Genomic DNA, 11,960 nt, shown 5'->3' on the forward strand with positions numbered 1-11,960 from the left:
CCATCTCAACAGTCATCTGTTTGTTTGTCTAAATGTATCGGTGTATCCATCTCAACAGTCATCTGTTTGTTTGTCTAAATGTATCGGTGTATCCATCTCAACAGTCATCTGTTTGTTTGTCTAAATGTATCGGTGTATCCATCTCAACAATCTGTTTGTTTGTCAGTATCCATCTGTTTGTTTGTCTAAATGTATCGGTGTATCCATCTCAACAGTCATCTGTTTGTTTGTCTAAATGTATCGGTGTATCCATCTCAACAGTCATCTGTTTGTTTGTCTAAATGTATCGGTGTATCCATCTCAACAGTCATCTGTTTGTTTGTCTAAATGTATCGGTGTATCCATCTCAACAGTCATCTGTTTGTTTGTCTAAATGTATCGGTGTATCCATCTCAACAGTCATCTGTTTGTTTGTCTAAATGTATCGGTGTATCCATCTCAACAGTCATCTGTTTGTTTGTCTAAATGTATCGGTGTATCCATCTCAACAGTCATCTGTTTGTTTGTCTAAATGTATCGGTGTATCCATCTCAACAGTCATCTGTTTGTTTGTCTAAATGTATCGGTGTATCCATCTCAACAGTCATCTGTTTGTTTGTCTAAATGTATCGGTGTATCCATCTCAACAGTCATCTGTTTGTTTGTCTAAATGTATCGGTGTATCCATCTCAACAGTCTAAATGTATCTGTTTGTTTGTCTAAATGTATCGGTGTATCCATCTCAACAGTCATCTGTTTGTTTGTCTAAATGTATCGGTGTATCCAAATCAACAGTTATCTGTTTGTTTGTCTAAATGTATCGGTGTATCCATCTCAACAGTCATCTGTTTGTTTGTCTAAATGTATCGGTGTATCCATCTCAACAGTTATCTGTTTGTTTGTCGGTGTATCCATCTCAACAGTCATCTGTTTGTTTGTCTAAATGTATCGGTGTATCCTAAATGTATCGGTGTATCCATCAACAGTCATCTGTTTGTTTGTCTAAATGTATCGGTGTATCCATCTCAACAGTCATCTGTTTGTTTGTCATCGGTGTATCATCTCAACAGTCATCTGTTTGTCTAAATGTATCGGTGTATCCATCTCAACAGTCATCTGTTTGTTTGTCTAAATGTATCTATCCATCTCAACAGTCATCTAAATGTATCGGTGTATCCATCTCAACAGTCATCTGTTTGTTTGTCTAAATGTATCGGTGTATCCATCTCAACAGTCATCTGTTTGTTTGTCTAAATGTATCGGTGTATCCATCTCAACAGTCATCTGTTTGTTTGTCTAAATGTATCGGTGTATATCCAGTCTCATCCACAGTCATCTGTTTGTTTGTCTAAATGTATCGGTGTATCCATCTCAACAGTCATCTGTTTGTTTGTCTAAATGTATCGGTGTATCCATCTCAACAGTCATCTGTTTGTTTGTCTAAATGTATCGGTGTATCCATCTCAACAGTCATCTGTTTGTTTGTCTAAATGTATCGGTGTATCCATCTCAACAGTCATCTGTTTGTTTGTCTAAATGTATCGGTGTATCCATCTCAACAGTCATCTGTTTGTTTGTCTAAATGTATCGGTGTATCCATCTCAACAGTCATCTGTTTGTTTGTCTAAATGTATCGGTGTATCCATCTCAACAGTCATCTGTTTGTTTGTCTAAATGTATCGGTGTATCCATCTCAACAGTCATCTGTTTGTTTGTCTAAATGTATCGGTGTATCCATCTCAACAGTCATCTGTTTGTTTGTCTAAATGTATCGGTGTATCCATCTCAACCATCTGTTTGTTTGTCTAAAACGGTGTCCATCTCAACAGTCATCTGTTTGTTTGTCTAAATGTATCGGTGTATCCATCTCAACAGTCATCTGTTTGTTTGTCTAAATGTATCGGTGTATCCATCTCAACAGTCATCTGTTTGTTTGTCTAAATGTATCGGTGTATCCATCTCAACAGTCATCTGTTTGTTTGTCTAAATGTATCGGTGTATCCATCTCAACAGTCATCTGTTTGTTTGTCTAAATGTATCGGTGTATCCATCTCAACAGTCATCTGTTTGTTTGTCTAAATGTATCGGTGTATCCATCTCAACAGTCATCTGTTTGTTTGTCTAAATGTATCGGTGTATCCATCTCAACAGTCATCTGTTTGTTTGTCTAAATGTATCGGTGTATCCATCTCAACAGTCATCTGTTTGTTTGTCTAAATGTATCGGTGTATCCATCTCAACAGTCATCTGTTTGTTTGTCTAAATGTATCGGTGTATCCATCTCAACAGTCATCTGTTTGTTTGTCTAAATGTATCGGTGTATCCATCTCAACAGTCATCTGTTTGTTTGTCTAAATGTATCGGTGTATCCATCTCAACAGTCATCTGTTTGTTTGTCTAAATGTATCGGTGTATCCATCTCAACAGTCATCTGTTTGTTTGTCTAAATGTATCGGTGTATCCATCTCAACAGTCATCTGTTTGTTTGTCTAAATGTATCGGTGTATCCATCTCAACAGTCATCTGTTTGTTTGTCTAAATGTATCGGTGTATCCATCTCAACAGTCATCTGTTTGTTTGTCTAAATGTATCGGTGTATCCATCTCAACAGTCATCTGTTTGTTTGTCTAAATGTATCGGTGTATCCATCTCAACAGTCATCTGTTTGTTTGTCTAAATGTATCGGTGTATCCATCTGTTTGTTTGTCTAAATGTATCGATGTATCCAACAGTCATCTGTTTGTTTGTCTAAATGTATCGGTGTATCCATCTCAACAGTCATCTGTTTGTTTGTCTAAATGTATCGGTGTATCCATCTCAACAGTCATCTGTTTGTTTGTCTAAATGTATCGGTGTATCCATCTCAACAGTCATCTGTTTGTTTGTCTAAATGTATCGGTGTATCCATCTCCCAACAGTCATCTGTTTGTTTGTCTAAAATCGGTGTATCGGTTTATCCATCTCAACAGTCATCTGTTTGTTTGTCTAAATGTATCGGTGTATCCAAATCGGTGTATCCATCTCAACAGTATCTGTTTGTTTGTCTAAATGTATCGGTGTATCCATTTATCATCAAAGTCATCTGTTTGTTTGTCTAAATGTATCGGTGTATCCATCTCAACAGTCATCTGTTTGTTTGTCTAAATGTATCGGTGTATCCATCTCAACAGTCATCTGTTTGTTTGTCTAAATGTATCGGTGTATCCATCTCAACAGTCATCTGTTTGTTTGTCTAAATGTATCGGTGTATCCATCTCAACAGTCATCTGTTTGTTTGTCTAAATGTATCGGTGTATCCATCTCAACAGTCATCTGTTTGTTTGTCTAAATGTATCGGTGTATCCATCTCAACAGTCATCTGTTTGTTTGTCTAAATGTATCGGTGTCAGTCATCTGTTTGTTTGTCTAAATGTATCGGTGTATCCATCTCAACAGTCATCTGTTTGTTTGTCTAAATGTATCGGTGTATCCATCTCAAATCTGTTTGTTTGTCTAAATGTAGTCATCTGTTTGTTTGTCTAAATGTATCGGTGTATCCATCTCAACAGTCATCTGTTTGTTTGTCTAAATGTATCGGTGTATCCATCTCAACAGTCATCTGTTTGTTTGTCTAAATGTATCGGTGTATCCATCTCAACAGTCATCTGTTTGTTTGTCTAAATGTATCGGGTGTATCCATCTCAACAGTCATCTGTTTGTTTGTCTAAATGTATCGGTGTATCCATCTCAACAGTCATCTGTTTGTTTGTCATCCTCAACAGTCATCTGTTTGTTTGTCTAAATGTATCGGTGTATCCATCTCAACAGTCATCTGTTTGTTTGTCTAAATGTATTGGTGTATCCATCTCAACAGTCATCTGTTTGTTTGTCTAAATGTATCGGTGTATCCATCTCAACAGTCATCTGTTTGTTTGTCTAAATGTATCGGTGTATCCATCTCAACAGTCATCTGTTTGTTTGTCTAAATGTATCGGTGTATCCATCTGTTTGTTTGTCTAAATGTATCATCCATCTCAACAGTCATCTGTTTGTTTGTCTAAATGTATCGGTGTATCCATCTCAACAGTCATCTGTTTGTTTGTCTAAATGTATCGGTGTATCCATCTCAACAGTCATCTGTTTGTTTGTCTAAATGTATCGGTGTATCCATCTCAACAGTCATCTGTTTGTTTGTCTAAATGTATCGGTGTATCCATCTCAACAGTCATCTGTTTGTTTGTCTAAATGTATCGGTGTATCCATCTCAACAGTCATCTGTTTGTTTGTCTAAATGTATCCATGTATCCATCTCAACCATCTGTTCAACAGTCTAAATGTTTGTTTGTCTATCCATGCCAACAGTCATCTGTTTGTTTGTCTATCGGTGTATCCATCTCAACAGTCATCTGTTTGTTTGTCTAAATGTATCGGTGTATCCATCTCAACAGTCATCTGTTTGTTTGTCTAAATGTATCGGTGTATCCATCTCAACAGTCATCTGTTTGTTTGTCTAAATGTATCGGTGTATCCATCTCAACAGTCATCTGTTTGTTTGTCTAAATGTATCGGTGTATCCATCTCAACAGTCATCTGTTTGTTTGTCTAAATGTATCGGTGTATCCATCTCAACAGTCATCTGTTTGTTTGTCTAAATGTATCGGTGTATCCATCTCAACAGTCATCTGTTTGTTTGTCTAAATGTATCGGTGTATCCATCTCAACAGTCATCTGTTTGTTTGTCTAAATGTATCGGTGTATCCATCTCAACAGTCATCTGTTTGTTTGTCTAAATGTATCGGTGTATCCATCTCAACAGTTATCTGTTTGTTTGTCTAAATGTATCGGTGTATCCATCTCAACAGTCATCTGTTTGTTTGTCTAAATGTATCGGTGTATCCATCTCAACAGTCATCTGTTTGTTTGTCTAAATGTATCGGTGTATCCATCTCAACAGTCATCTGTTTGTTTGTCTAAATGTATCGGTGTATCCATCTCAACAGTCATCTGTTTGTTTGTCTAAATGTATCGGTGTATCCATCTCAACAGTCATCTGTTTGTTTGTCTAAATGTATCGGTGTATCCATCTCAACAGTCATCTGTTTGTTTGTCTAAATGTATCGGTGTATCCATCTCAACAGTCATCTGTTTGTTCTGTTTGTCATCTGTTTGTTTGTCTAAATGTATCGGTGTATCCATGTCAAAAGTCATCTGTTTGTTTGTCTAAATGTATCGGTGTATCCATCTCAACAGTCATCTGTTTGTTTGTCTAAATGTATCGGTGTATCCATCTCAACAGTCATCTGTTTGTTTGTCTAAATGTATCGGTGTATCCATCTCAACAGTCATCTGTTTGTTTGTCTAAATGTATCGGTGTATCCATCTCAACAGTCATCTGTTTGTTTGTCTAAATGTATCGGTGTATCCATCTCAACACAGTCATCTGTATCCATTGTTTGTCTAAATGTATCGGTGTATCCATCTCAACAGTCATCTGTTTGTTTGTCTAAATGTATCGGTGTATCCATCTCAACAATCTGTTTGTTTGTCTAAATGTATCGGTGTATCCATCTCAACAGTCATCTGTTTGTTTGTCTAAATGTATCGGTGTATCCATCTCAACAGTCATCTGTTTGTTTGTCTAAATGTATCGGTGTATATCCATCTGTTTGTTTGTCAACAGTCATCTGTTTGTTTGTCTAAATGTATCGGTGTATCCATCTCAACAGTCATCTGTTTGTTTGTCTAAATGTATCGGTGTATCCATCTCAACAGTCATCTGTTTGTTTGTCTAAATGTATCGGTGTCATCTGTTTGTTTGTCTAAATGTATCGGTGTATCCATCTCAACAGTCATCTGTTTGTTTGTCTAAATGTATCGGTGTATCCATCTCAACAGTCATCTGTTTGTTTGTCTAAATGTATCGGTGTATCCATCTCAACAGTCATCTGTTTGTTTGTCTAAATGTATCGGTGTATCCATCTCAACAGTCATCTGTTTGTTTGTCTAAATGTATCGGTGTATCCATCTCAACAGTCATCTGTTTGTTTGTAAATGTATCGGTGTATCCATCTAAATGTATCGGTGTATCCATCTCAACAGTCATCTGTTTGTTTGTCTAAATGTATCGGTGTATCCATCTCAACAGTCATCTGTTTGTTTGTCTAAATGTATCGGTGTATCCATCTCAACAGTCATCTGTTTGTTTGTCTAAATGTATCGGTGTATCCATCTCAACAGTCATCTGTTTGTTTGTCTAAATGTATCGGTGTATCCATCTCAACAGTCATCTGTTTGTTTGTCTAAATGTATCGGTGTATCCATCTCAACAGTCATCTGTTTGTTTGTCTAAATGTATCGGTGTATCCATCTCAACAGTCATCTGTTTGTTTGTCTAAAATGTATCGGTGTATCCATCATCCAACAGTCATCTGTTTGTTTGTCTAAATGTATCGGTGTATCCATCCCAACAGTCATCTGTTTGTTTGTCTAAATGTATCGGTGTATCCATTTATCCATCCCAACAGTCGTCTGTTTGTTTGTCTAAATGTATCGGTGTATCCATTTATCCATCCCAACAGTCATCTGTTTGTTTGTCTAAATGTATCGGTGTATCCATTTATCCATCCCAACAGTCATCTGTTTGTTTGTCTAAATGTATCGGTGTATCCATTTATCCATCCCAACAGTCATCTGTTTGTTTGTCTAAATGTATCGGTGTATCCATCTCAACCAACATCTGTTTGTTTGTCTAAATGTATCGGTGTATCCATCCCAACAGTCATCTGTTTGTTTGTCTAAATGTATCGGTGTATCCATCTCAACAGTCATCTGTTTGTTTGTCTAAATGTATCGGTGTATCCATTTATCCATCTCAACAGTCATCTGTTTGTTTGTCTAAATGTATCGGTGTATCCATCTCAACAGTCATCTGTTTGTTTGTCTAAATGTATCGGTGTATCCATCTCAACAGTCATCTGTTTGTTTGTCTAAATGTATCGGTGTATCCATCTCAACAGTCATCTGTTTGTTTGTCTAAATGTATCGGTGTATCCATCTCAACAGTCATCTGTTTGTTTGTCTAAATGTATCGGTGTATCCATCCCAACAGTCATCTGTTTGTTTGTCTAAATGTATCGGTGTATCCATCCCAACAGTCATCTGTTTGTTTGTCTAAATGTATCCATTTATCCATCCCAACAGTCATCTGTTTGTTTGTCTAAATGTATCGGTGTATCCATTTATCCATCCCAACAGTCGTCTGTTTGTTTGTCTAAATGTATCGGTGTATCCATTTATCCATGCCAACAGTCGTCTGTTTGTTTGTCTAAATGTATCGGTGTATCCATTTATCCATCCCAACAGTCATCTGTTTGTTTGTCTAAATGTATCGGTGTATCCATTTATCCATCCCAACAGTCATCTGTTTGTTTGTCTAAATGTATCGGTGTATCCATCTCAACAGTTATCTGTTTGTTTGTCTAAATGTATCGGTGTATCCATCTCAATAGTTATCTGTTTGTTTGTCCAAATGTATCGGTGTATCCATCTCAACAGTCATCTGTTTGTTTGTCTAAATGTATCGGTATATCCATCTCAACAGTCATCTGTTTGTTTGTCTAAATGTATCGGTGTATCCATCTCAACAGTCATCTGTTTGTTTGTCTAAATGTATCGGTGTATCCATCTCAACAGTCATCTGTTTGTTTGTCTAAATGTATCGGTGTATCCATCTCAACAGTCATCTGTTTGTTTGTCTAAATGTATCGGTGTATCCATCTCAACAGATATCTGTTTGTTTGTCTAAATATATCGGTGTATCCATTTATCCATCCCAAAAGTCGTCTGTTTGTTTGTCTAAATGTATCGGTGTATCCATTTATCCATCCCAACAGTCATCTGTTTGTTTGTCTAAATGTATCGGTGTATCCACCTCAACAGTCATCTGTTTGTTTCTGTAAATGTATCGGTGTATCCATCTCAACTGTCATCTGTTTGTTTGTCTAAATGTATCGGTGTATCCATCTCAACAGTTATCTGTTTGCTTGTCTAAATGTATCGGTGTATCCATCTCAACAGTCATCTGTTTGTTTGTCTAAATGTATCGGTGTATCCATCTCAACAGTCATCTGTTTGTTTGTCTAAATGTATCGGTGTATCCATCTCAACAGTCATCTGTTTGTTTGTCTAAATGTATTGGTGTATCCATTTCAACAGTCATCTGTTTGTTTGTCTAAATGTATCTGTTTCTTTATTTCATCAGTCATCTGTTTGTTTGTCTAAATGTATCGGTGTATCCATCTCAACAGTCATCTGTTTGTTTGTCTAAATGTATTGGTGTATCCATTTCAACAGTCATCTGTTTGTTTGTCTAAATGTATCGGTGTATCCATCTCAACAGTCATCTGTTTGTTTGTCTAAATGTATTGGTGTATCCATTTCAACAGTCATCTGTTTGTTTGTCTAAATGTATCTGTTTCTTTATTTCATCAGTCATCTGTTTGTTTGTATAAATGTATCTGTTTCTTTATTTTATCAGTCATCTGTGTGTTTATCTACTTATTTAAGTGTATCTGTTTCTTTATTTCATCAGTCATCTGTGTGTTTATCTACTTATTTACGTGTATCTGTTTGTCTGTTTATCCACATGTCCGTGTTTCTTTTATCCATTATTTCTGGTTTCCATCTTTTATATGCTTATTATGTTTTATTGACATATGTATTATCTGCCTGTTTACGTATTTTTTGTTTATCTTATAATGTTATTCCTACAAAAAATCTTACATATCTTCTTAATTAATAATATACGTAGTACGAAAACTTGAGTAGATTTACGACTAGTTAGAGCTAAAGTACGTTAACATAAGTCTTAACATAATACTTAAACAAATAATTTACACATCTATAAACGTATTTTACACGCTATCAGGTATAAATCACAAATTAACACTTTCTTATCTGACAAGTGCCCTCTGTCGGTGTCAGGATGAAGTTAAGCCGTACTTCTGAGTCGCTCAGAATATCGGTAATAATGAATCTAGTTGATACCTGCGTTTCGTAGAGTATTTCAAAACTGAATTCGTTTGATAAGAACTGAGCTCGTAGGTAAATAAATTACCTTGGTTTGAGCGACATAGGACGATTGTGAGAGACCAAGGACCCCCAGAAGTCCTCGAGATAACAGCTCGTCAGGAACGTTCTCGTCTGCTTTACAATCCCATAACTTGTGATTCATCCGATCGATGGTTGTATCTTATAAACGCGATGTTTTTCTTCAATAGACTCCTCAGTTGCACTGGACAGCCTGTTGCACTGCGTTCTTCTCAAATGCGAGTGCAAAGTGTCCTCTAGTGACAAGAAAATTAATAATTTTATTAATATAGGTATGATAATTACAACGAATCGATTGCTTCACCCCACATAACGTAACCCGACTGAAGCGCACTCTACCGTTAAAATTGCAAACTTGTTGTTGTTTTTTTTATGGCAAAGCTACATCGGGCTATCTGCTGTGTCCAGGGTAAATGAACCCGTGATTTTAGCGTTGTAAATCCGAAGACTTACCGCTGTCACGGCAGGAGACAATTACAAACGTACTTATATTTAACGTAGACAAAAATGGGAAGGTTTATATATAATGAAACAGAAATATTACCATTCTACAAGTAACAGCGTCGTGCTTGCTTTGATTACATTTTTGTTTCGGTAAGCTACAATGGAATTATCTACGAATACTTGGATGTAACCCATGAGCTCTCAGAGTCGTATTTCAGGCATGCTTAGCAGTGGGCTACGCTCGATCCATTATGGTATTTATAAAACTGTGTGATGTATCAATGTGAAAATGTTCAATTTCTTTATCACAAGAAACACCAGAATTTGCCAGTTACTATTCTTTTTATCTCCAATAAAGCAATTATAACTAAGAAAGTCAATCTGTTTCAATTATGAACAATCTCTCATTTTATATATTTCGTTTTATTAATCATTTCAATCTTAGGTTTTGATTGTTCAAATTCTAAACAATACATGGAAGGAAATGATTTGTTAGGTATTTAAGAACAAAGCTATACAATGGACTATCTGTCTTGTGCTTATCGTTGAAATCGAAACCCAATTTCTGTCACTGTAAGCCTTAAAACTAGCCGTTGTGCTACTGGAGGTGAAAATATATTTGATACAGCACTTCGAGAATACTCTATGTTTAAACTTTGGAGATAAGCTTTACATTTATAATTTGTCGATGTTATTACACAAACAATTCTTGTAGTAAAATAAGTTTTAAATTTAGAAGTTGTTATAATTTGTTGTTGTTATTATAAAAACAGTTCTTATAGAAAAATAAGCTTTACATTTATAATTTGTCGATGTTATTATATTGGGTTGAGGAATAATTCGTGAGCGTTTTTTCAAGTTAAAAAAATATATTCATAAATGAAACGCTTTCGCAAAATATTTCATGTCATTTGGTAGATAATTTTTTGCTCTAATAGATGGTGTGTTTGATTTTCATATGTCTTTAATTTTTGCTTTCATTTTCAGCTCATTAAATGGAATGTCAAGTGGACAAAATCGAGCATTTTCGACACCATCTGCTTTTCGCATTTAATTTCTTGCAATTTCGTTTACAACAATGCATACTATATACCTAGGTATTACATGAAATAAAGTGTCATAATAAATGTATTGGGTGTAATGTGTTCATGCATTGAAGTATTGTATAGTCTTGCATGTAATGCTTGAATGAAATTATTTAAAAGCGCTCACGAATTATTCCTCAACCTTATATTAATAATTATTACAAAAATAAAGGGAACTTTGTTTGTTTTGGAATTTCGCGCAAAGCAGAGCAAAACTAGAGGAAAGGCAGCTAGTCATCACCATCCACCGTCAACTGTTGGGCTACTCTTTTACCAACGAATAGTGGGATTGACCGTGACATTATAACGCCCTCACGGCTGAAAGGCCATGTTTGGTGTGACGGGGATTCGAACCCGCGACCTTCAGATTACTAGTCGAACGCTTTACTTAACCCACCTGGCTATGCTGGGCCTATAAGGGAAACTAACCATCAACTTATTTTTCGTCCAAGAATTCATTAACACATTTTTGGTTTAAATGTTTCCATACTGTTCTATATTGATGTTATTGTCTTCGTACATGGAGTAATTATTGAGTAAATGACCATAACAGGTGGAGTATGATTGAATATGTACAAGTTGTTAATCTGGTCTGTACAAGTTCGTTTGTCCAAACATACACACACCTGTTTTGTATAAAAGGATGTGCTGTTACTATAATCTTTTTACAAACAAATCAATGTTTCGTTCATCCAACTTCTCTCTACGTGGTGTAGAGTTATATCTTGGAACGAACCAAAAAAATATAGGGAGTCAAATTGTTCAATTACCCAGAAATGATATAAAGAAACGGACATTACCAGAACAGTTGAGCAGCGCCAGTGCACCGTATCTAGAACCATGAAAATATCACCGGAATACATGAAACATTGTTTCAGAGAAGTTTAATAGTAAACGTCGAAAACCTGCTGCAAGAGGTTACCGTGTTTTGATCAGATTAACAGGTCAAGGTCGTAATAAGACTTATAACACCTTACAACAGGAATGGCATGAACACATTTATTCCAGGATATCCAGAATAACAGTGAATAGCAGACTGACCAAATAAAGTTATTTTACAAACCGTTATTAGTCACATTTCATCATCGTCACCATGTTTCTTGGGCAAGGCAGCATGTCAATTACAGTTAGAACACTGGCGACATATCATCTTTTCGTATAAGTCTTGTTTCGGGCTTTATAAAGCTGAAGGTAACATTCTACTCGTCGTATGCTTGAAGAAAGGATGAGTGAAAACTGTCTCTCCCACAGGAGATGGCGCAGTAAATAACTGGGCAGCTGTTCATCATAGTTGAAAAACAGCTCTTCATGTCCTCTAATGAAACGTCAATGTTACCTTCTACAGGTATCACTTGGAGACGAGAT

General features: G+C 36.1%; 1 protein-coding gene across 1 annotated transcript in view; it reads right to left on the reverse strand.

Moving 5' to 3' along the window:
- The window catches only part of LOC143257353 (prolactin-releasing peptide receptor-like), a 75,341-nt gene extending 66,092 nt beyond the window's left edge, over nucleotides 1–9,249 (reverse strand). The window contains exon 1 of the mRNA XM_076515896.1: nucleotides 9,074–9,249. The gene's annotated coding sequence lies outside the window, so the exon portion shown is untranslated. The remainder of the gene's footprint in view (nucleotides 1–9,073) is intronic.
- Between the last annotated feature and the right edge of the window lie 2,711 nt (nucleotides 9,250–11,960).

The sequence above is a fragment of the Tachypleus tridentatus genome, chromosome 7 (genome assembly GCF_004210375.1).
Source record: "Tachypleus tridentatus isolate NWPU-2018 chromosome 7, ASM421037v1, whole genome shotgun sequence".
In the NCBI taxonomy this organism is placed as follows: Eukaryota; Metazoa; Arthropoda; class Merostomata; order Xiphosura; family Limulidae; genus Tachypleus; species Tachypleus tridentatus.